Consider the following 24,549-nt stretch of genomic DNA (forward strand, 5'->3'; position numbering starts at 1 on the left):
GACTAAAACAACAAAATACATGGTCCAGTGCACAGCTAATTCCCTGTTCCTTACCTCAAGTGCACTGGATGGACTAGTCCGACTAGTTAGGGCTTAATTAGGCTCAAGATCAAGTTGAATAAAAGTACAAGAGGTCATGATGAACCGTTTATTGACATATAAATATCATAACATGTAATATATCAATATTTTATAAGAATTTTCAACAATACATGGAATGTGTCTTTTTAGGGGATGTTGGAGCGGGGAGCGGGGATGTCGAATCTACTTCTCTCATTATGGCTACACACAAATACTCTCTGGTTCTCGCAGTAAAAATAAGAAGACATTTGGAGACAGATACTGTTTCATCTTCTGATGATGAATCTTCTACTAATGTTAACTCATGGCCATGTTTTTTAGTTGTAGACGACATTGATGGTCTGCCTCTCGGTCAGGTTCTCTTTTAACAGAATGTGCCGACGACAACAATCCATAAATTTACTGAAAGCACAACATTTTGCAAATACTCCAATTACTGTCTCTGTGCACAAATCGTTGAATTCATGCAGGGTATTGTCCTGGACAGAGCTAAATGTCTGTCTGACATGTCAGAGGAGGAAATTACGCAGGAACTAAATCTCAAGGAGTGACATCTGTTAAACGATTCACTACAAAAGAGCACGACAGAGTTGTTAAAACGAATACATATCTGTTCACATTTGCTCTTTCAAAGCTTCTTAATTCCATCAAAGCAGGATATTTTAGCATCGGAATTGATGTGTATATACCAAATCCGCTCCGATGTTTTAAGAAATAAGTTGTTACCGAACCTTTCATAATCCTCTACTCCCAACTTATCCCTCTATAACCCCACCCCGGGCTGTTCCATTATACCCATAGGTACGTGCATAATTCTGCCTTGACTTTTTGTAGAAGTTTTGGCATGTTCTCATTTCGCCTACATCCCAATTCGCCTACAGTCTTAAAACAACATTTCATGGTCTGTTGACATTTGATTACGCAATGGTAAACTAGTGGGACTAGCAGATGCCATGAATGTATACAACCATCATGATTTTAATTTTCCGACTACATGTCATACCATCTACTTTCATGTTAGATATCATCTTTTCTTGTCATGATACTGTTTCATATATCTATGTATATTGGAGCGGTCTTCATATAAGTTCTTTTGAGCTTGTTGACCAATCCAGTTCATGAAAATTCTGTCTTTGCTTTTTCATGAAATAAATATGTTTAAACCACATACCAAGTTTGAAAATATAAGTTGTATTATTGGAGTTCATTAACAATTCAATTTAAACGTGGTAGGATATGAATGGTGATATTGTGGTAGATATTTTGTCCTGAAACAAGTGTAGTGAGGACATATCAGCAAAAAGTGGAACTCATCTTCAATTACATTTTATGTACAAAATTTGCACAATCTGTTTTCTCTTGGAATATTATACTCCTCACAAAAAGTTAAGCAACACAAATGTTTAGTCTCATTACATTTTCATTTATTGAAATAGCAAATCATGGAATGATGCACTAGAAACATGAAACATATGTACACACGATTAACAAAATGAAATGAAATGAAATGAAATGATATAGACTTACAAATCATCAAAAGCATGTACCCGTGAAACAGTCGTGCAACATCTGCTGCATTGACGGAGCAAAATGTTAACATTAAGGTTCAAGTCAGTTTTGGACAGTGAAAAGTGTTCAGGGACGCGTATGACCACCATGAGCACAAATGCAAGATTCTACACGTCTTTGCATTGACCAAATGAGCCTTGAAAGTTGCTGTTGTGGAATGTTCTGCCATTCTCTCTGTAACGCCTGCTCAAGGTCTGGGGGTGAACATGGAGACCGTAAACACGACTTCCAATCATGTCATAGACATGTTCAAGGGGATTAAGATCAAGTAAACTTGCAAGCCAGTCCATATGTGTGATGTTGTTGATCTAAACAACATCATTAACAACTCTTTCTCGGGCATTATCATCCATAAAAATGAAGTTAGGACCCGCTTGTTGTACCAGAGGAATGATTACAGGTAGGTTTACACCGATCAGGGTGCATGTGTGAACAGTGGAGCACATTCATGCCACACATTTTGCATGTTGTTTCTGAGGGTGGTTGTGTTCGGGGGATGTAATCAATATTATCAGATAAATCAATTTGACAGTCACTAAAGGTTATGTATTCTTTGAATATTTACCTTCCAGTAACTTGTCGGCAAAAATCGCTATCGAGATTGATAAAGATATAACACTGAAAATACTTGTTGCTTAAGTTTTTGTGAGGAGTATATAATATCTGCCCTTCTCGATCATAAGATCATGTGAAGAGCATCTAAATCTGGATAATCAAACGAGGAATTTTCTGAGAGAGATTAATATTGTGAATGTATTGCTCTGTATTTAAAACAGATTTAAAAACTGTGCAAACGTGGATTTGGGTGACTGTATTAAAGATGAATTCCAAGTCTTGATGTACAAATTTTATTCTTTGCGATAATGCATTATAAAATGACTTTGGGCAGGTAATCTTTTGTGACAGAAATACATAACTGAAACGACAATGATTAAATAAATTTCTAACATTCGTCACCCAATTTGATTTTCCGTTAATGTCAAACAAACACATCATGTTATAACAATTCTCGGGAAATCTTGACACAGGCATATAATGGCACACACAGTTCACGCATCGCTCAGTGAGGGGTGTGTTCCTGTGCCACTCACAGAAGCCATCATTACACCTCTCCCCAAGAAACAGGAAACTTTATCAAACTATCGCCCAGTCTTTAATTCGTCTTTTATGTCCAAAGTCCTTGAACGTGTAGTTGCTGCAAGACTGAAAGAACCACACAGCAATCTTGAACCACTGCAGTCAGCATACCGTGAAGATCACAGTGTATCCAGTGACGTCTTCTCTAATATAAATGATATGAAAGTACTCCCAATAACTGAATCCGATCATATGTCTATATTGTGATCAAGAACACAAAAACAAAATCTGTGAACACTGTTTTCCTCCTAAAAGTAGCTTGACATGCCTGTAACAGCGACGACAAGCTTAATCTCTTCAAAGAAGATGCGAGTGATAAACTACGGAACTTATTATGGCATGATTGCGGAACTTATTCTGTATCTAGACACTGATATCAACCGTGCTGCTACCAAACTGGAAGATATTGTAGCAACTACTGGGAGACTTGTTAGATCGTGTAATCCGTCTCAACGACTGCTTGAACAACCCATTGGGTTTGAAAGTTACCGACAACAATTAAAGATAGAAAAAAAACAGTGTTGCAAAAACAAGTAAATTCAATATGAAAGAAATTTGATTGAAGATTGATAATGCAACATCCAATAGAAATTGTAAAGAATTTTTGAGAAATATCAAACAGTCATTGAAAAGTAACAACGTTAGCATTTCACAGATTGCCGCCAACGACTGGAAAATCTACTTCCATAGACTATGAAACCAAACTGTACTTGAGACAGATTCTGAATTTAAGGAACATGTCAAACACTTTCTAGCATGTCATTCCTGCAGCCAGTGTAATGGGCTTTCAAACCAAAGTGTTTATTTAAATTGTGAAATCTCCGAGGAAGAAATAAAGCAAGCAATTGCGGATCTTAAAGGTGGAGAGGCCCCAGGTATAGAAGATCTTCCTCCAGAACTTTTCAAACATTTAACGAACTATTTAACCCCATATCTTAAAATGTTTTTTAATAAAATCCTAGATGAAGGCGTACTTCCTATTCAATGGGATATTGGATTAATTCTACCTCTATATAAAACAAGTGACAAAATGGACCCAGGCAATTACCGCGGAACTTTTCTGTTAAACGTTATGGTAAAGTCTTCACTACGCATATAGAAATACGATTGAGAAAATGGGTTGATGTAAACGAGATACTGTTTGAAAGTCAAGCAGGTTTCCGCCCACACTACTCTACTATCGACCACATATTCACATTACAAGCCTTATGTTCCAAGTACTTGTGCAAGACAAAGGGTCGATTTTATTGTGGATGTGATTCATAGACAGAGACAAATTGCTTTACATATTGATTAAAAAATGGATGCCATGGAAAGTTTATCATTTTACTAAAAAATGTGCATGCATCTGTAAAAGCATGTGTTTAACTAAACTATCATCGTACAGAGGTGTTTGACGTTTCCCGGGGAGTGGGACAGGGATGCATCCTCAGTCCTATACTCTTTCCTCCTTCTCATTAAGGAGTTTGCAGATGAGCTTCGCAAGTTGTGTAATACTGGAGTGGTCGTCACTCAAGACATCCACGATCTACTTTACTAATGTTTGCAGATGATATTATTCTTTTCTCTAACTGCGTAAAGGGTCTCCAAAACAATTTAACTTTTTGCTTCAAATGGGGTCTTGAACTGAATCTCAACAAATCGAATATTGTTGTGTTCCGTAAAGGCGGCATCATTAAAACGAGTGAGAGATGGGTTTTCCGCAATCAACCGCTAAAGGTAGTGACATATTATAAATACCTCGGTATAATATTTTCGTCGAGACTGGTTTGGACAAAGGCGCGTGAAACCCTCGCTCAACAAGCATATAAAGCCTGTTTGCCTGTATGTAGACTTTTCCATAAAAATATGGAAATTACCTATACAACCGCTCACACGATTTTCGACACAAACAAATAGCTCCTATATAACTTTATGGAGCCGGGCCGAAGCTTGGGGATATACTTATTCAAAGGAAATAGAGAGGATCCAAACGATTTTATTCAAAAGATTTCTAAAAATTGGGAAGTTTTGCAAAGAAAGCCATCCTCGGTGAACTAGGACGGCATTCCGTGTTTGTACTCACCCAAATAAAAGTGACTAAATTTGGTTCAAGTTGCTGTCAATGAACGAACATGGTTACCCCCGACAGTGTTACAAAATGCTTAAAACATTCGATGATACTGGTAAAACCAATTGGACTACAAAAGTTAGATCCATATTATTCCTGAGCGGGTTCTCGAAAGTGTGGATAAACCAAGGTGTCGGAGATGTGAGATTATTTATGTACATCTTCAAGCAGAGAGTTAAGGATATGCCTTTCAAACATGGCACACAGAAATCAGTAATTCCAAGTTCCTCCATCATTGCGCACAACTTAAACACGACGGAAACCCAGAATTCTACGTAACAGAATTGAAATATCATCATTTGATCCAGGCATTCTGTAAATTTCGAATATCCCACGACAACTTCAAAGTCAAAGATATAGAATAACAAGGAAACGCCAACAACAGGAATTTTTACTGTCCACACTGTGGTGCTCGGGAAATTGAAAATGAAAACCATTTTTTTATATGTCAGAAGTGTCAGCATATACGAGATGAATACTTCTCACTGCCACAAAATGTTAATAATGGACATATTGGATTAATTCTACCTCTATATAAAACAAGTGACAAAATGGACCCAGGCAATTACCGCGGAACTTTTCTGTTAAACGTTATGGTAAAGTCTTCACTACGCATATAGAAATACGATTGAGAAAATGGGTTGATGTAAACGAGATACTGTTTGAAAGTCAAGCAGGTTTCCGCCCACACTACTCTACTATCGACCACATATTCACATTACAAGCCTTATGTTCCAAGTACTTGTGCAAGACAAAGGGTCGATTTTATTGTGGATGTGATTCATAGACAGAGACAAATTGCTTTACATATTGATTAAAAATGGATGCCATGGAAAGTTTATCATTTTACTCAAAAATGTGCATGCATCTGTAAAAGCATGTGTTTAAGTAAACTATCATCGTACAGAGGTGTTTGACGTTTCCCGGGGAGTGGGACAGGGATGCATCCTCAGTCCTATACTTTTCCTCCTTCTCATTAAGGAGTTTGCAGATGAGCTTCGCAAGTTGTGTAATACTGGAGTGGTCGTCACTCAAGACATCCACGATCTACTTTTACTAATGTTTGCAGATGATATTATTCTTTTCTCTAACTGCGTAAAGGGTCTCCAAAAACAATTTAACTTTTGCTTCAAATGGGGTCTGGAACTGAATCTCAACAAATCGAATATTGTTGTGTTCCGTAAAGGCGGCATCATTAAAAAGAGTGAGAGATGGGTTTTCCGCAATCAACCGCTAAAGGTAGTGACATATTATAAATACCTGATATAATATTTTCGTCGAGACTGGTTTGGACAAAGGCGCGTGAAACCCTCGCTCAACAAGCATATAAAGCCTGTTTGCCTGTATGTAGACTTTTCCATAAAAATATGGAAATTACCTATACAACCGCTCACACGATTTTCGACAAACAAATAGCTCCTATATAACTTTATGGAGCCGGGCCGAAGCTGGGGGATATACTTATTCAAAGGAAATAGAGAGGATCCAAACGATTTTATTCAAAAGATTTCTAAAAATTGGGAAGTTTGCATCAAAGAAAGCCATCCTCGGTGAACTAGGACGGCATTCCGTGTTTGTACTCACCCAAATAAAAGTGACTAAATTTGGTTCAAGTTGCTGTCAATGAACGAACATGGTTACCCCCGACAGTGTTACAAAATGCTTAAAACATTCGATGATACTGGTAAAACCAATTGGACTACAAAGTTAGATCCATATTATTCCTGAGCGGGTTCTCGAAAGTGTGGATAAACCAAGGTGTCGGAGATGTGAGATTATTTATGTACATCTTCAAGCAGAGAGTTAAGGATATGCCTTTCAAACATGGCACACAGAAATCAGTAATTCCAAGTTCCTCCATCATTGCGCACAACTTAAACACGACGGAAACCCAGAATTCTACGTAACAGAATTGAAATACATGTATCATCATTTGATCCAGGCATTCTGTAAATTTCGAATATCCCGCAAGTCAACAAATATAGGAATAACAAGGAAACGCCAACAACAGAATTTTACTGTTCACTCTGTGGTGCTCGGGAAATTGAAAATGAAAACCATTTTTTTTATATGTCAGAAATGTCAGCATATACGAGATGAATACTTCTCACTGCGACAAAATGTTAATAATGGACAACGGACTGTTTCAACTATTTTCAAGTCTAAAAAACCGTCACGTAATACATATAAATGTTCTGTTCCTTCACCATATCTTCAAACTTAGGGCAACCTTTGTAAACCGATATTGATAACTGTTAATTTATTCAAATTTATTGTAAACTGTATTATAGGCCACTAGGCCCTCATTACAAATAAAACTGTGTGTATGTCTGAATATCACAGTACTGAAAGTGCCCTTCTCAAAGTGTTATCCTGGAAGCAGTGAGGTTGAGCAGAGCAGTTGTTGCCTTGGTACAAAAGTACATGTTGGTCCATGGCTGTATGTTGTCACGCATCGACTACTGTAACTCACTCGTGCAAGGTTTGCCATCGTATCTGATCAGTAAGTTACACGTGGTACTAAACTCAGCAGCCCGAGTCGCACCAAGAACAGCGATACATGATCACATCATACCAATTCTCCAACATCTACATTGGCTGCCAGTGCCACAGCGGATCAAATACAAAGTTGTCCTGCTTGTCTTCAAGTGTCTCCACAATCAACCCCCTCAGTATCTCTCCAGCATGATAACCAGATATCAACCTGTCAGATCTCTTCGATCCTCTCACCAGTTTCTCCTTCAGCCACCTGCACTAAAACCCAGTCACATCACCAGCCTTTGTTTCCAAATTGCCGGACCAAACTTGTGGAATGAACTCCCACAACACCTGAGATCTAACCACGATCTGGACTCATTCAAATCACAGCTAAAGACCCACTACTTCTGTGAAGCATTTACCTAACTTTCCGCCAGAGTCTCAAGCGCTGCAGAGCAGTTTATTCTAGATATAGCGCTAAATAAGTTTTTCATAGATAGATTCATAGGTAGACAGACAAACAGATAGATCTGGTTCTTGTTAACAGCAATCTATATTTAGTAACACATTCAGATATAGATAATAAAAGGTTGGTCGATATTTTTTTCTCTAAATGAAGTACATGTATACAAGAGACAAACAAGAAGGAAACAATATTTAACCTCAACTAGATTATACTTCCACAGTTTACATATTCTGTGTTCCCGATAAATATACATATATCGTTCAGAAGCGTGATGATGCGATTCTACCTTTAGAAAAAAGATATTTCATAATTTTTGGGCGGATATTTCTAATGGCGAGTGCTTCCGGTAGAGCGGGACTTGCTTACCTATTTCGCGAACACCCGGTGTTATCACTGATTTTCAATGATCATTTCACATTTCATATAGGTTTCACAGCTATTTTTGCCTTCACACCAAATTTGTTTCAGGTTATAGCCAAGACTGGGAATTCTGTAACACAGAAGTTCAATAGTTTTATAAATTGTGAATACAACTTCAGTCCTTGGTACAGAGTTGTTTTAACAAGGGTACAGCATTCAAAGCCTACGTACAGCTTTCTGAAAGTTATATACATTGAACTAGACATATTGGGGACACTCCGAATTTTCGCAGTTGAGACCAAAATTATGTTCGATGCAGTTGATTATTTGACTTGTACCATACTTTTCCCGTGTTTTTCCCAGGTGAACAGTTGACTAGTCCTTGCGTGTGTTTATGACTGGTGCTACCGGTAGGGCAGAGTACGCTTACCTTTTTGTGAACACCCTGGTGGCGACACTATCTCTTATTCGTAAACACATGCACAGACACAATCGACCTTGGCAGAGTTGAGAGGTGGAAATGATTCTTTATATAAATGGTAAAGGTTCTGTCGCTTTTATTTACCAGGGCCCGGTTGTTCAAAGCACCGTTATTTTAACTAATGGTATGATTAGAGGTTAACAGCCTGTTAAGGACCTAACCATTACCCACAATTCCTTGCACACTATCCCATGATTCCCTGTCAAAATGGCATCGCTACCAGAAGCAACTGAAATGACCCCAGTGAAATCTGACTGTAAAAAAAGGAAAAGAAGAAGAAAATTCAATGCTGAAGAAGAGAATGTTATTCAGGCAATGTTTCAGGAAAATGCTGAGATTCTTAACCAAAAATTCAGCAATAAGGTTACTAATAAGGCCAAGGCAGCAATCTGGCAGAAAATAACAGATTGTGTAAACAACAAAGGCGTTTGCTTCCGTACTGTGGATCAAGGATCAAGGACAAATGGGGAAACATGGCCCAAAAAGCAAAATAGACATTCAGCGATTACAGGATGCAGCAGAGGAAGACGGGGCAACGATCATAGATTCTATGAAGGATACAGCCTCTTTCAGCGGCGTTCCTGGAGGGGTGGAAACTGAAATAAGCCCATGTGGTAAGAAATAAGAGGCCTAAACATAATTACATGTTGATGCAATGATAAATTCAGTCAATTGACAATATTTTTAACAAAATAAAGTTTGATTTTCCTGGCATGAACTGTGCAAATTCGATGTTTAGTACCATCATGTGGTCAAACTTAATCTAAGTTTAACATAGCTTACATCGATCTAAATTGTGTAAGATGTATGCTTACAACTGTCATAAAACTAATAAGAAACAACTCAATGAAGACACAAATTAAGACTGTCCAGTGTATACTAACTCATATTGTTGTACTTAAATGGAACCTTCTATTTGAGCATTAGTTTCTTTTAAAAGTCGTGTTTAATATAGTTGTAAGGAATCTCAGTTTCTATAGGTATTAATGCATCTGTTCTTAGATTACACAATGCTGAGTTGGGATAAATTGTATGTAATTGACGAAGTGGATACAGGTTGTCATGTACTGATTTTTGTTCATTAAGCACCATGTTATTTCTCCCACTGAATGCTAGATGAGCATACCAAGTGTTATTTACTATGTGTTGCTTGGTAGATGTTTGTGTTGCAGGATGATCTTGCAATAAGACCTTATACCACATTGTGTACAAAGGGCAGATGCCCCTATCACATTCAACAGGACATAGGAAGATTGCCTAAACAAGGCCTCCTCAGTAATGGTGACATTTTGCAAATATGATACCTGGTAAACATTATCAATTTTACCATGGTACAGGACATTTGACTATCCTTGAAGGTCCTTCTTTGCACAGTGTGTGTTCATTGAGGTGATCATGGGTAACTCGAACCCATCACTGCCTGTGTACCAAGATATCTCATACTGTTGTACAGTTTTTGAGTTCATGTATTCAACAGCAAATAAAAAAAAAAAAAAAGAAACAACTCGCAAACAACTCCTAACAATTTCTTAAGTCCTTAGGTTTTCTTTGTGGTCTAATGTTCATGAATGCTGCATTAGGCTGAACAATAAACGCCATGTTGTCACCATGGAGCTAGACCTAGAACTGATGCTAATGGTAATGTTAGTGAGCTAATGTACCCCCTCCCCTTCCGTTAAGTTAACGTGGTCTTAACGGGCTGTTAAAGGTTAACGGCACTTTGAGCAACAGGCTTTTGCTCTCTGAACGTTAACGGACCGTTAAGGACTAGTTAACGGTCTGTTAAAATTTAACAGGCTTTTGAACAACCGGGCCCTGGAGATTAAACTTAAGCTGCTACTCTGATGTAAGGTCAACGCAGAGAAATACACGGTTTGACCATCTGATAGGGGCGGTGGGGTAGCCTAGTGGTTAAAACCTTCGCTTGACACGCTGAAGAGCCGGGTTCGATTCCCCACGTGGTAAGATGTGTGAAGCCCATTTCTGCACACTCCGGCACAGCGATGACTAACATAACATCACTGCCACAGGCTATTTTGCATATCACGTGACCGGACTTTTCTCTTGTTTGTACTCAAACGCGCATATTCATAATAAGAAGAGACTGGAGTCACGAAAGCTTTTCGGCGCTCTCTTCATAATGTGTTACATATATATTCTTCCACAACTGCGACAGTTAGGTCTATGACAGTACATATTTAGATATCAAACTGGCTGCATCGTTTGCTCTCCATCGGCTTCGATGACAGCATGTGGAGCCGTACAACCTATGTAATCAAAGGATCGCTGCGCAAATCGAAATAGTCTTACATGTTTTTGGATATTATCTCAGTGAAACTAAACCATTCTATTAAGGATGTTTAGTTAGATCTGTAGACTCGTCAAAAATAAAAAAATAAAAGAATGAAAGAAATCTGTACATTATATTGAATGGACATTGCAAGATGTGACGAATCGTCACGTTATTCTGGCCTGTGGCAGAGATACTATGCTGGCTTGCCGCATAGAACTCTTGGTTGGAGAGTGCCATTTCTGGTGTCCCCTGTACCGATATTGCTGGAGCGAAAAGTGGCGTAAAACTAAACTCACCGACTCTCTGACTGATAATCATATCAACAAATATAATTTGGAATAAAGGCATAATAGCAGAGAGAATAATCATCCACCACTCACACAATTTGCAAAAATAGATTGCTTGTTACCCGATGCCACACAGTTGTAGTCCTGACAGGGTGAGCGGCGGCATACACACAAATATTGTTGTGGTTTGTTTTTTTAAAACAAACAAACCCTACTTACCTGTGCACTTCTCACTATCAAACGCATAATGTAGTCTCAACGGTTGGAAGGTCCAAATTAACCACCGAATTATATATATACCCTTCTGCACTACACTATTCGTACCAAATCGTCGGAAATCGATATGGCCTGTTCTGAACAATAGCCCATTGCTCGGTAGTTTAGGTAAGCTGTGTGGCATAAACTGCTAACTGTAGCTAACATAACCAGAACATATGTCGTCTGTTTATGAGCCTGGGTGATGGGCAACTCAGGCTGGAAAAATGTTTGTATTTTCTCATTTGTGCATACCAAAAGTGACATTGCACACTTTGTATTCATGCGCACAGGACATAGCGACGCGCGTGTAGATTTGATAACAGACTGCAAATCATGTGAAATATCCTTTTAATGAAAAATGTCGTCTGAAACCCAAGAATAGTCAGGACATGTCGATAAGATCTTTGGTCATATGCACGCGCTGTTACTTAGCAATTGTTTAGGAATGTCTGCCAAGTTGTTTCAGTGGACCATCGCTATGTGGAAATTGAGTATTTACAAACTTACTCCCCCCCTTCACCCCCAGCACACCCCAGCATACGCCTCCTTCACCCCAAGCAATTGCCTCCTTCAATCCCAGCACGCGCCTCCCTCACCCCCAGCACACCACCAGCACACTCCTCCCCACCAGCAGCACGCCCCTCCTCACCCCCCAGCCTCCACCACCAGCACACGCCTCCCTCCTCACCCACAGCACGCCCCTCCCTCACCCCAGCACACCTCTCACCTCACCTCACACCTCTCCCTCAGCCCCAGCACATGCCTCCCTCACCACCAGCACACCCTCCCTCAGCCCCAGCACACCCCTCCCTCAGCCCCAGCACACACCCCTCCCTCAGCCCCAGCACACCCCTCCCTCACTCCCAGCACACCTCTCCCTCACCACCAGCACACCCCTCCCTCCACACGCCTCCCTCATCCCCAGCACACCTCTCCCTCACCCACAGGACGCCCCTCCCTCACCCCAGCACACCTCTCCCTCACTCCCAGCACACCTCTCCCTCACACCAGCACACCTCTCCCTCACACCTCACCTCACACCCCCTCTCAGCCCCGGCACACGCCTCCCTCACCACCAGTGCACCCCTCCCTCACCACCAGCACACCCCTCCCTCACATCCAGCACATCCCCCTTCCTTCACACACCCCTCCCTCACCATCAGCACATCCCTCCCTCACATCCAGCACACCCCTCCCTCACTCCCAGCACACCTCTCCCTCACACATCCCTCCCTCACATCCAGCACACCTCTCCCCCTCACACCCCTCCCTCACCACCAGCACACCCCTCCCTCACATCCAGCACACCCCTCACCCCTCACCACCAGCACCCCGCCTCCCTCACCACCAGTACACCCCTCCCTCACCACCAGCACACCCCTCCCTCCCTCACCACCCAGCACACCCCTCCCTCACCCACAGCACACCCCTCCCTCACCCACAGCACACCCTTCCCTCGCCCCCAGCACACCTTCCCTCACCCCCCCAGCACAGCACTCACCCCCAGCACACCCCTCCCTCACCCCCCAGCACACCTCTCACTCACCCCCAGCACACGCCTCCCTCACCTAATGTATACCTCTCACTCGTGAACCCCCAGCATACCCCTCTTTCACAGGCTCTGGCGCTACATCCTTTTTAAGCAATCTATATGTCCTTAACTCATTTCCATTCAGATTATTAACACCATTTCAAAGCTCTGAAAACAAGACAGTTTCATCCAGTTTGAGACAACTCACAACGTGTCACCGACTGGACATCCATCACATTTCTGGCAGCTTGCCTGATATCTTCCGTTTCTCAAAAGCGTCCATTTTCACTTGATCCGGCAGAAATAATACGGGGCAGTCTTGCAATTTCTGTATTGTTAAGGTGGAAACTTAACCGAAATACTTATACATGTTGCTTTGTAACACATGATTTCCAGCCTATATATGTCTCACCGTGTGGAACATTAGATGTGTTACATCTAAGGCCAGTCTTCTTGTTTTTGTTGAGTTTAACTTTATGGGTTCATACAGCCACCCACTCACCCACCCATCCACATGGCAGCACCATCCATTATGATAGGCTGGTCCAAGGATTCATACAATTAAGTATAACTTGCACATTTAAGACCACCTGTGTTAAAGTCTTTAGTACATAAAACAACAAAATCGGGACTTGCCGATTTAGATTGATCGTTAGTTGTGAAATTAACGTCTTATTGTTCACTAAGCCATACACCAATATATACTCATGGAAACGAAAAAGGGAACACATTGCACTATTGGTGAAATTCTGGAAATATATGTAGGAACACGTGTACTTCATTAGGGGTGAAACGGTACGCTCTTATCATGGTACGGTACGTATTGCGGTACAAGGCCTTCGGTTCGGTCCGTTTCGGTTCGGTATATGAGAATTCACTTCCGACAAATAAGCGGCCGTCTGGCCAAGATATGCATAGGTTTTGACAAAATGATTCAATTTCTAGATATTTTAGAAAAGGTTTTAAAAGGATAATAAATGACGGTACGAAAACTGAAAATACTGATTTTTTTTACTGCATTACGATATACCGAACCGAAGGCAAAATACCGCGGTTCTACTAATACCACGGTATACCGTTTCACCCCTAACTTCCCTGTGTTCTCTTATTCGTTTCCATAAGTATATATGTAGTTGTTGCCATACTTAGGATGGGTTTCGCCAATGGAAACATTGGTTGAGGAGCAATGTTTCGTTTGAGGGCCTAAATGGACAATCTTGGTTTGTGTGGGAGTAACCGGAAGTCGCCACTTTTGACACCAATCATTAACAGCGTTAATCATTGTACAGTTTAACCTGGGAGAAAGACAATTATACAATATCAGCATCATATAGGATAATACCGATAGTCATATTCAAATCTACCCACAGTTCATACACTTTATATTTGCCGCCTGGTCGTGAATGTGAATTGGCATTAAACGGCAAACCATTTACTGTCACAGTGTACTAAGTCTTCATTTTGCTGCTTCATACTGTCTGCACATAAATCATGAAGTCCAAAGGTTAGGAGGAAATGCTCCTCCGGGAAAGACCACCCTCACCGGCACCAGGCAATCCTTTGATGAACAGCATGAACATCGATCTACGCAATTGGTGTACGATTTCATGTGTCAACCAAGTCAACGAGTATGACCACCCGATCTCGTTAGTCGCCGTTTGTCTTACGACAAGCATGGGTTACTGAAGATCAATTCTAACCCGATCTTCACGGGTCATCAAAGCAATGAGTCATCACTAGGAACATATGCCCAGTGCATTTTTTCAGAAACTCTGTTGAAAGGTTATCAAGAATACCCATCGTCTTTTTAGAGCACGCTCTGTTGCTTTCTGTTCTTCTACAAGCGAGTTAAGGACGTTCTAGGCATCACAGTTTGTCTTCTGTTTACATAATTTGATAATTCTTGCACCATATTCTCCAGTTTTTCATAGTCAAAGTTATTTTCAGGGTGTGGGAAATAACCGTATAAACGTTCAATGTCATCCTTCTACCTTTCAAGGCAACCCGTGAAGATTCGGGTTAGAATTGATCCTCAGTAACCCATGCTTGTCGCAAGAGGCAAATGACGGGATCGGGTGGTCAGGCTCGCTGACTTGGTTGACACACATGTCATCGTATTCCAGTTGTGTAGAACGATGCTTATGATATTGATCAGTGGATTGTCTGGTCCAGACTCGATTATTTACAGACCGCCGCCATATAGCTGGAATATTGCTGCATGCGGCGTTAAACAACCAACCAACCTCTCAAGGACGGAGTTAGTATCACACAATATAATGACGTTTATATTGCTCCGGCACAGTAACACAAAACGATGAGATGATACTTGACATAGTTTGAAATTGTAAAGTTACAAATCTGCTCGTGCGGTACTATAACACAGTCAACGACCGATCTCCAATACGTCATTACTGTCACGAAACTGTCCAACATGCAGAAGATGACATCACAAAGTAAGTCGAGTAACATCGTTCTATAGATATTGTCATTGCAATAATTGACTGACCTGGGATGTATTTTGGCCACTCGATCGATGTGATCCATTTGAGTTCCACGTCAAGCGCTGAAATCGCCACATACACAAGATACTGTCATTTCGGTATGCGTACACGTGGCATAGGGAGTCACGGAAAACCCGATCTCGGTCCTCTTGCACGTGATGATCCTGCACGTGGTACATTGCACGACCATGAACGGGGGGAGACGTAACGGGCTTCTAAGTTTAGCCATAAAATATTTTCAGCTGTATCACCCAAAACTGAGATTTTGAAAATATTGGTTAAATTGTTCTTGATCAGGAACCACGCGCCTTCTGAACCCCATTGACCTTTCTTGTCACCTTGTTTTCTACTATGACCGAACCATTTATAACCCTGAACATGTACATTGTCACGTAAAAATGTTTTAAAGAGGGATAAGATATCATTTCCACTTGTCTTAATACGATGTTCTCTAAAACTAAAGTTTCCGTTACTTTTTGTGGGCCATCCAACACACTCCCAAGGGCTCAGTCGAAGATTCGACATTCTGACCTTTCCTTTTGAATATACTATTGCCTTTAACGTTTTGTCTCGTTTTTTTCAGTTATTTTAGAAGGTTCACTAAGGTTCTTCGGATCAACGGGATATTGCAATATAGATAATTTCGTATCCTTTGCCCTGTTTTTCATTATTCTTAATTTTTCTCAGCATCGCTGACCCGCTCGATCACTATGCCAGGTCTTTTACTGGCGCTTCTGTGTAGTACTACTGCTACTGAAACTTTATTTGTGGTGATGCCTGTGGTTTATTCTTCATTATCTTAAGATGGTAGATCCTTTATAACAAACACATTATAGCAGTTAGTGTCAGTAGCTGTAGCATAGATTTTCTACTGGTACCTTGATTTTGTCCCTCAGCTGTGCCTCGTCTGATATCTGTTTCCGCCTTACGTGTTGAAGTTTATCTAGGATGTGTCGTATTTTATCCTCGAACTCATCCCTGGATTTCTGCAAATGTTTCATGTACAACTTCTCTATTTTTTCAGTGTTTTCTGGATAGCTTATTCTTTAATCCAGACAATTTTCAGCTTCGCGAAGACACGAGGACAGGGTTGTTTACATCATGTTCTTTACCCCCACCATGTCCACGCATATCCTCTGACGTACGTTTTCTATTTCAGCAGAGAGTCTCAGACCCCCTTGCAGGCTGAAAACGGGTTGTCGACATCGTGTGCTAATCTGTCATGAATCTCGAACACACAGGTTGAAAATATAGAAGTTCTAATATTAAAAGTTCACATTTCTGCTAAGTGTGATGAGACATGAGTAAGGCTGTGGCTATGCCTTGCCTTGAGTGAATATTTAGGTTAAGACATCCGAATTTTCCTCACTTTCAGGGCAGCGTTATACCCACTACACACATGTTTACAAATTACACATTAATACAAATCGCTGTACAATACTTACAGCTGAAGTACCTAAAGGATTATGTACCGAAGATGTGGACCCGGGTTAGAGCATGCTTCCATCATTCAACTGGTTGTCACCCAATAAGGACACGGGTTAGAGCATGTTCCCATCATTCAACTGGTTGTCACACAATAAGGACACGGGTTAGAGCATATTCCCATCATTCAACTGGTCGTCACCCAATATGGACCCGGGTTAGAGCGTGCTTTCATCATTCAACTGGTTGTCACCCCATATGGACCCGGGTTACAGCATGATCCCATCATTCAACTGGTTGTCACCCCATATGGACCCGGGTTACAGCATGCTCCCATCATTCAACTGGTTGTCACCCCATATGGACCCGGGTTAGAGCATGCTCCCATCATTCAACTGGTTGTCACCCCATATGGACCCGGGTTACAGCATGCTCCCATCATTCAACTGGTTGTCACCCCATATGGACCCGGGTTAGAGCATGCTTCCATCATTCAACTGGTTGTCACCCCATATTGCTTCCCATCACTGGTTGTCACCCCATATGGACCCGGGTTACAGCATCAACTGGTTGTCCCATCATTCAACTGGTTGTCACCCCATATGGACCCGGGTTAGAGCATGCTACAGCTGCCCATCATTCAACTGGTTGTCACCCCATATGGACCGGGTTGGGTTACAGCATGCTCCCATCATTCAACTGGGTTGTCAGGTTAGAGGCATGCTTCCCCATCAACTGGTTGACCCGGGTTACAGCATGCTCCCATCATTCAACTGGTTGTCACCCCATATGGACCCGGGTTACAGCATGCTCCCATCATTCAACTGGTTGTCACCCCATATGGACCCGGGTTAGAGCATGCTTCCATCATTCAACTGGTTGTCACCCCATATGGACCCGGGTTAGAGCATGCTTCCATCATTCAACTGGTTGTCACCCCATGGATGGTTACAGCATGGTTCAACTGGTTGTCAGCATGACCGGGTTACAGCATGCCCATCATTCAACTGGTTGTCACCCCATATGGAGCATGCTTCCTAATATTCATTCAACTGATTTGTCACCCCATATGGACCGGGTTAGAGCATGCTTCCATCATTCAACTGGTTTCACCCATATGGACCCGGGTTACAGCATGCTTCCATCATTCGGCTGGAGCATGCGGGTTTCCATCATTCAACTGGTTGTCACCCCATATGGACCCGGGTTAGAGCATGCTTCCATCATTCAACTGGTTGTCACCCCATATGGACCCGGGTTAGAGCATGCTTCCATCATTCAACTGGTTGTCACCCCATATGGACCCGGGTTAGAGCATGCTCCCATCATTCAACTGGTTGTCACCCCATATGGACCCGGGTTAGAGCATGCTTCCATCATTCAACTGGTTGTCACCCCATATGGACCCGGGTTACAGCATGCTTCCATCATTCAACTGGTTGTCACCCCATATGGACATCATTCAACTGGTTGTCACCCCATAGCGGGTTGCATCCCATCATTCAACTGGTTGTCACCCCATATGGACCCGGGTTAGAGCATGCGGGTTAGAGCATGCTCCCATCATTCAACTGGTTGTCACCCCATATGGACCCGGGTTAGAGCATGCTCCCATCATTCAACTGGTTGTCACCCCATATGGACCCGGGTTAGAGCATGCTCCCATCATTCAACTGGTTGTCACCCCATATGGACCCGGGTTAGAGCATGCTTCCCATCATTCAACTGGTTGTCACCCCATATGGACCCGGGTTAGAGCATGCTCCCATCATTCAACTGGTTGTCACCCCATATGGACCCGGGTTACAGCATGCTCCCATCATTCAACTGGTTGTCACCCATATGGACCGGGTTAGAGCATGCTTCCATCATTCAACTGGTTGTCACCCCATATGGACCGGGTTAGAGCATGCTCCCATCATTCAACTGGTTGTCACCCCATATGGACCCGGGTTACAGCATGCTTCCCATCATGGTTGTCACCCCATATGGACCCGGGTTCAACTGGTTGTCACCCCATATGGACCGGGTTAGAGCATGCTCCCATCATTCAACTGGTTGTCACCCCATATGGACCCGGGTTACAGCATGCTCCCATCATTCAACTGGTTGTCACCCCATATGGACCCGGGTTAGAGCATGCTTCCATCATTCAACTGGTTGTCACCCCATATGGACCCGGGTTTAGAGCATGATGCTTCCCATCATTCAACTGGTTTGTCACCCCATATGGACCCGGGTTACAAGCATGCTCCCATCATTCAACTGGTTGTCACCCCATATGGACCCGGGTTAGAGCATTCAACTGCCCCCATCATTCAACTGGTTGTCACCCCATATGGACCCGGGTTAGAGCATGCTCTCCCATCATTCAACTGGTTGTCACCCATATGGACCCGGGTTAGAGCATGTTCCCATCATTCAACTGGTTGTCACCCCATATGGACCCGGGTTAGAGCATGCTTCCATCATTCAACTGGTTGTCACCCCATATGGACCCGGGTTAGAGAGCATCAATCCCATCATTCAACTGGTTGTCACCCCATATGGACCCGGGTTAGAGCATGCTCCCATCATTCAACTGGTTGTCACCCCATATGGACCCGGGTTAGAGCATGCTTCCATCATTCAACTGGTTGTCACCCCATATGGACCCGGGTTAGAGCATGATCCCATCATTCAACTGGTTGTCACCCCATATATGGACTGGTTGTCACCCCATATGGACCCAGGGTTAGAGCATGATCCCATCATTCAACTGGTTGTTACAGCATCTCCCATCATTCAACTGGTTGTCATGGACCCGGGTTAGAGCATGCTCCCATCATTCAACTGGTTGTCACCCCATATGGACCCGGGTTAGAGCATGCTCCCATCATTCAACTGGTTGTCACCCCATATGGACCGGGTTAGAGCATGCTCATCCATCATTCAACTGGTTTGATCCCATCACCAACTGGTTGTCACCTCATATGGACCCGGGTTAGAGCAGCTTCCCATCATTCAACTGGTTGTCACCCCATATGGACCCGGGTTAGAGCATGATCCCATCATTCAACTGGTTGTCACCCCATATATGGATTCCTGGGTTACAGCATGATCCCATCATTCAACTGGTTGTCACCCCATATGGACCCGGGTTAGAGCATGATCCCATCATTCAACTGGTTGTCACCCCATATGAACCCGGGTTACAGCATGATCCCTTCATTTAACTGTTTGTCACCCCATATGGACCCGGGTTACAGCATGATCCCATCATTCAACTGGTTGTCACCCAATATGGACCCGGGTTAGAGCATGCTCCCATCATTCAACTGGTTGTCACCCCATATGGACCCGGGTTACAGCATGATCTCATCATTCAACTGGTTGTCACCCCATATGGACCCGGGTTACAGCATGCTCCCATCATTCAACTGGTTGTCACCCCATATGGTCCCGGGTTACAGCATGATCTCATCATTCAACTGGTTGTCACCCCATATGGACCCGGGTTAGAGCATGCTTCCATCATTCAACTGGTTGTCACCCCATATGGACCCGGGTTACAGCATGATCCCATCATTCAACTGGTTGTCACCCCATATGGACCCGGGTTACAGCATGATCCCATCATTCAACTGGTTGTCACCCCATATGAACCATATTTGGAATATGAATTCTTTCGTATAATGGCCAATGAATTTAATAGCGCTATATAGTTCAGAAGTGTATAATTAGAAGGGCTTATACATGGTATACATATTGTCTAAACCAGTTCAGTTAACAAATACCTCAGGCTTACATAATTTCATATCATGCAACCCATATTATGCAACATTTGCATGAATAAACATTTTTACGCGATGGGGTTGTGTGATAACAGATGTGGATCAACAGAGTGCGTTGTTGCTGTGTAGCATTTATCCACCCACACAGCTGTTGTTAGTTGGTTGGGTGGCTGGGTGGGTGGGTGGGTGGTATATAAATGTGTTACTTGTTAATGTGAACGAGCAACATAAGGCTCCCCTGAGATCGATCCATGATAAAACATCACTATTGCAAGCACTATTTATACAAACACGCAAACATTTTCAGAAGCGTAAACTTGATCCAGACTTTAAAGTCAATAGGTGTGTGTGCCTCGGAAACTGTACATTTCCCACTGGGATTACCCAGAGCAGAATAACAGCGACAAAACTCTTTACATAATTAAGCGATGTTATACAACATGTTAAATATAGTGACGTCATTTTAAAGGAAATGCCCGTTGGTGGGTTTGTCACCAAACTCATGGATTCCATCGAAGTAGCAAGTGTCTGAGACCTGCATCAATTTGGGCTGTGCTCCCACGATAAGCTAACGCGGCCTGATATGTCCGACATACTGTTTAAAACAACCGCTACGTTTTTGTACCATTGGCATTAGCTCCTATTGATTAGTGCAAAGATCAAATGAGATCAAATTAGATTACCGTATTAACACGCCCTGGTATATCCGACATACTGTTTAAAACAACCGTTACGTTTTTGTACCACTGGAAAATAGTTCCTATTTATTTGTGCGAAGATCAAATGAGATCAAATTAGATAACTGTATTAGCACGCTCTGATATATCCGGCATACTGTTTAAAACGACCATTACATTTTTGTACCATTGGAAATATTTCCTATTGATTAGTGCGAAGATCAAATGAGATCAAGTTAGATTACTGTATTAACACGCCCTGATATATCCGGCATACTGTTTAAAACGACCGTTACGTTTCTGTACCACTGGAAAATAGTTCCTATTTATTTGTGCGAAGATCAAATGAGATCAAATTAGATTACTGTATTAGCACGCCCTGATATATCCGGCATACGGTTTAAAACAACCGTTACGTTTCTGTACCACTGGAAAAAGTTCCTATTTATTTGTGCGAAGATCAAATGAGATCAGATTTGATTACTGTATAACACGCCCTGGTATATCCGGCATACTGTTTAAAACGACGGTAAACCAAACTCACCGATTCCTATGGTCCTGGTATTCTAGTGTATTCTTCAGGAACATTCGACTTCGGCAAAGAAACGCTGGTAAATCTAAATGTTTCAATAAGTAATTCATCAGTTTGTATTTCGAGCATGTCTGAATATATTGCATATGATCATATTACCTGTGCTGAAACAAGATAATATGAACACACCATGGAACGTCTACTAAATGAAATAAACTAACTTGTGTTTAACAACAAATGTATATGCAAAAACAAATATATATTCGAAAGCTTTCCCTGCGGAAGGTGTAAATTTACAGACGGTGCCTACAACAACAACATATTTTCAAAGTTGCATCATCACTGAAACCTATATATTAATTACAAGCTGTACGTATATCAAGTCCCATATATATGTGTGTGTCCGTGCGTGCATGCGTGCGTTCGTGTGTGTGTGTGGTCACATTCTGTCTATACCCATCGCCCATCGTACATACCGGTATGTTCGTGTTATGTGTGTGTCTCGTCCTTTGTTATTTCACAGACACTACAGTGAACCTACTTGACAAGACTGTGAAAAAGGAAACATTTTGTTAGAAATCGCGCGTACCTCAATAATTCTGACAATCCAACAAACTGTAGTTCCATCAGATCCAGATTACCCACTGATTTCAAAGCAAACCCTTCTCGTCAGTGTTTGAAATGCAGCTACGTCAGTGTGATATCCATTTACAATCTCCTATCCCATGAACTGAATACCAATGTATTAGGTCGTCCGAAACTGATATGTCCTGAATAATAATCCATGGTTTGTTGTATACATGTATGTTGTTTGGCATAAGCTGTTATGTGTGAAAACTCAAACATATGGATAATAAAAGATGGGAAAAGGTCTCTTATTCCCTCGTATTTCCTCATAATTACAATGTGTTACAGCATAGGTTATAGGATGTTAAAGGTGATACGGTTCTGCTAATATAGTGCACATGTTGTATTCATGCGTACTTCAATATATACTCGGCGTCATTATTGAAGGGTCAAGCTATTGGTAACATTATTTCTTAAAAGTTGTAATATCTTCGTTTTTGTTTGAAATATATACAATTGAATGTTTTACAAACTTTCTTAACAGTATGGAAAAACACAGCAGGTCGTTAAAATGTCATTATTACATTCTTTAACGTCCGATACATTCTGTTACAAATGGCCCATTTTTTATTCAAATTGCCAATATGGAAATCCACCTGCCACTTAATGTCAATGATTTGCACGTGCAACTCACTCTATCCAGGGAAAGTGGAGGACAATGCATTGATGTTTTTTCACTGTAGTTCACTGTTCAGGTACCTGTTTGAAATCGCAGCTTAAAATGAGACGCTTTTTGACACTTGCTGAAAAGGGTCAGGCTACAGGCCTTTTGGAATCTGGTTAAACTCAGCGGCAGGTTGCTGTCCGCTTTAATGTGAGTCAGAGTACTATTGGTAGACTGTGGCAGAGATTTCAAACCAATGGGTCCGTGGAATATGCACGTCGACCAGGTCGTCCCAGAGTCACAACAGTCCGAGATGATAGGCACATGATTAACATTGCGTTAAGTAACATATTCCTGAACGCAGCAGATCTTCAAACTACACACTTCAATGTTAACAATGTAAGGATATCCAAGAGCACCTTTCGTCGACGTTTAAGGGCAGTCGGACTCAACTCTAGGCGACCTGCATTTCGTCCACCACTAACACCACGTCACAGGCAGGCGCGTGTGAGATGGAGTAGACATCATGGCCGCTGGAATCAACGTCAATGGTCTCGTGAGCTCTTCGCAGATGAAAGCAGATTTAATTTGTCCTTCTATGGTGGTCAGCAGGTGATTTATCGTCGCAATGGAGGGTGAATCACAGATGCAACTGTGGCCACGCATAACCGATTTGGCGGGGGTCGATCATGGTTTGGGCAGGGATAACTCCTACTGGACGTACTCGACTGCAGGTGATCGATGGTAATCTTACCGGACAGCGTTATCATGACGAGATTCTCGCTCCTGTAGCAGTACCATTCCTGCAGGCTATGTATATCTTTTATTGTCGACCCTCTTTACTGCAAGACAACGTTAGGCCTCAATGGGCCAGGATTATCAAGGAATTCCTTAGGCAGCAGGGTGTAGAGCGTATGGAGTGGCCAGCATGCTCGCCAGACCTCAACCCAATTGAGCATACCTGGAATGAACTCGGTCGATGTGTGTAGACGCGTCACCCAGCACCAGTGAATCTCCCATGACTCCGCAGAGCTTTAGTAGAGGAATGGAATGCGATTCCGCAAGCTTTCTTTATGAACTTGAGAACAAGGTGCACCTGTGTCTTGGACGCTCGAGGAGGGTACACAAGATATGACCGAGTGCTTCATGTTTGTCACTTTTATTTTGGGGTTGGTCTCTACAACTGATGTTTGCTAGTTCTGTTTGAACGTTTTGTCTGTATGTCACATTGCGTCACGTTTGTCAACACATTGAACATTATGATGAAGCTCTTCTATTATTTCTGAGAAACCTTTCTTTACATGTGCTATATATCATTTACCCTTATTAATAACGCCTAGTATATAAAAGACAGCGATG

General features: G+C 42.1%; 1 long non-coding RNA gene across 2 annotated transcripts in view; it reads right to left on the minus strand.

Moving 5' to 3' along the window:
- The window catches only part of LOC124256755, a 43,769-nt gene that overhangs the window by 11,947 nt on the left and 7,273 nt on the right, over nt 1-24,549 (minus strand). The window contains exon 1 of one of the 2 annotated variants that reach the window (XR_006893079.1): nt 15,558-15,697. The exons of the other annotated variant lie outside the window; for it this stretch is intronic. This is a non-coding gene — a long non-coding RNA (uncharacterized LOC124256755). Of the gene's footprint in view, nt 1-15,557; nt 15,698-24,549 lie in introns of those variants that run through there. 2 annotated transcript variants of the gene reach the window in all.

The sequence above is a fragment of the Haliotis rubra genome, unplaced genomic scaffold, assembly GCF_003918875.1.
Source record: "Haliotis rubra isolate DU_JTF1 unplaced genomic scaffold, ASM391887v1 Scf638, whole genome shotgun sequence".
In the NCBI taxonomy this organism is placed as follows: Eukaryota; Metazoa; Mollusca; class Gastropoda; order Lepetellida; family Haliotidae; genus Haliotis; species Haliotis rubra.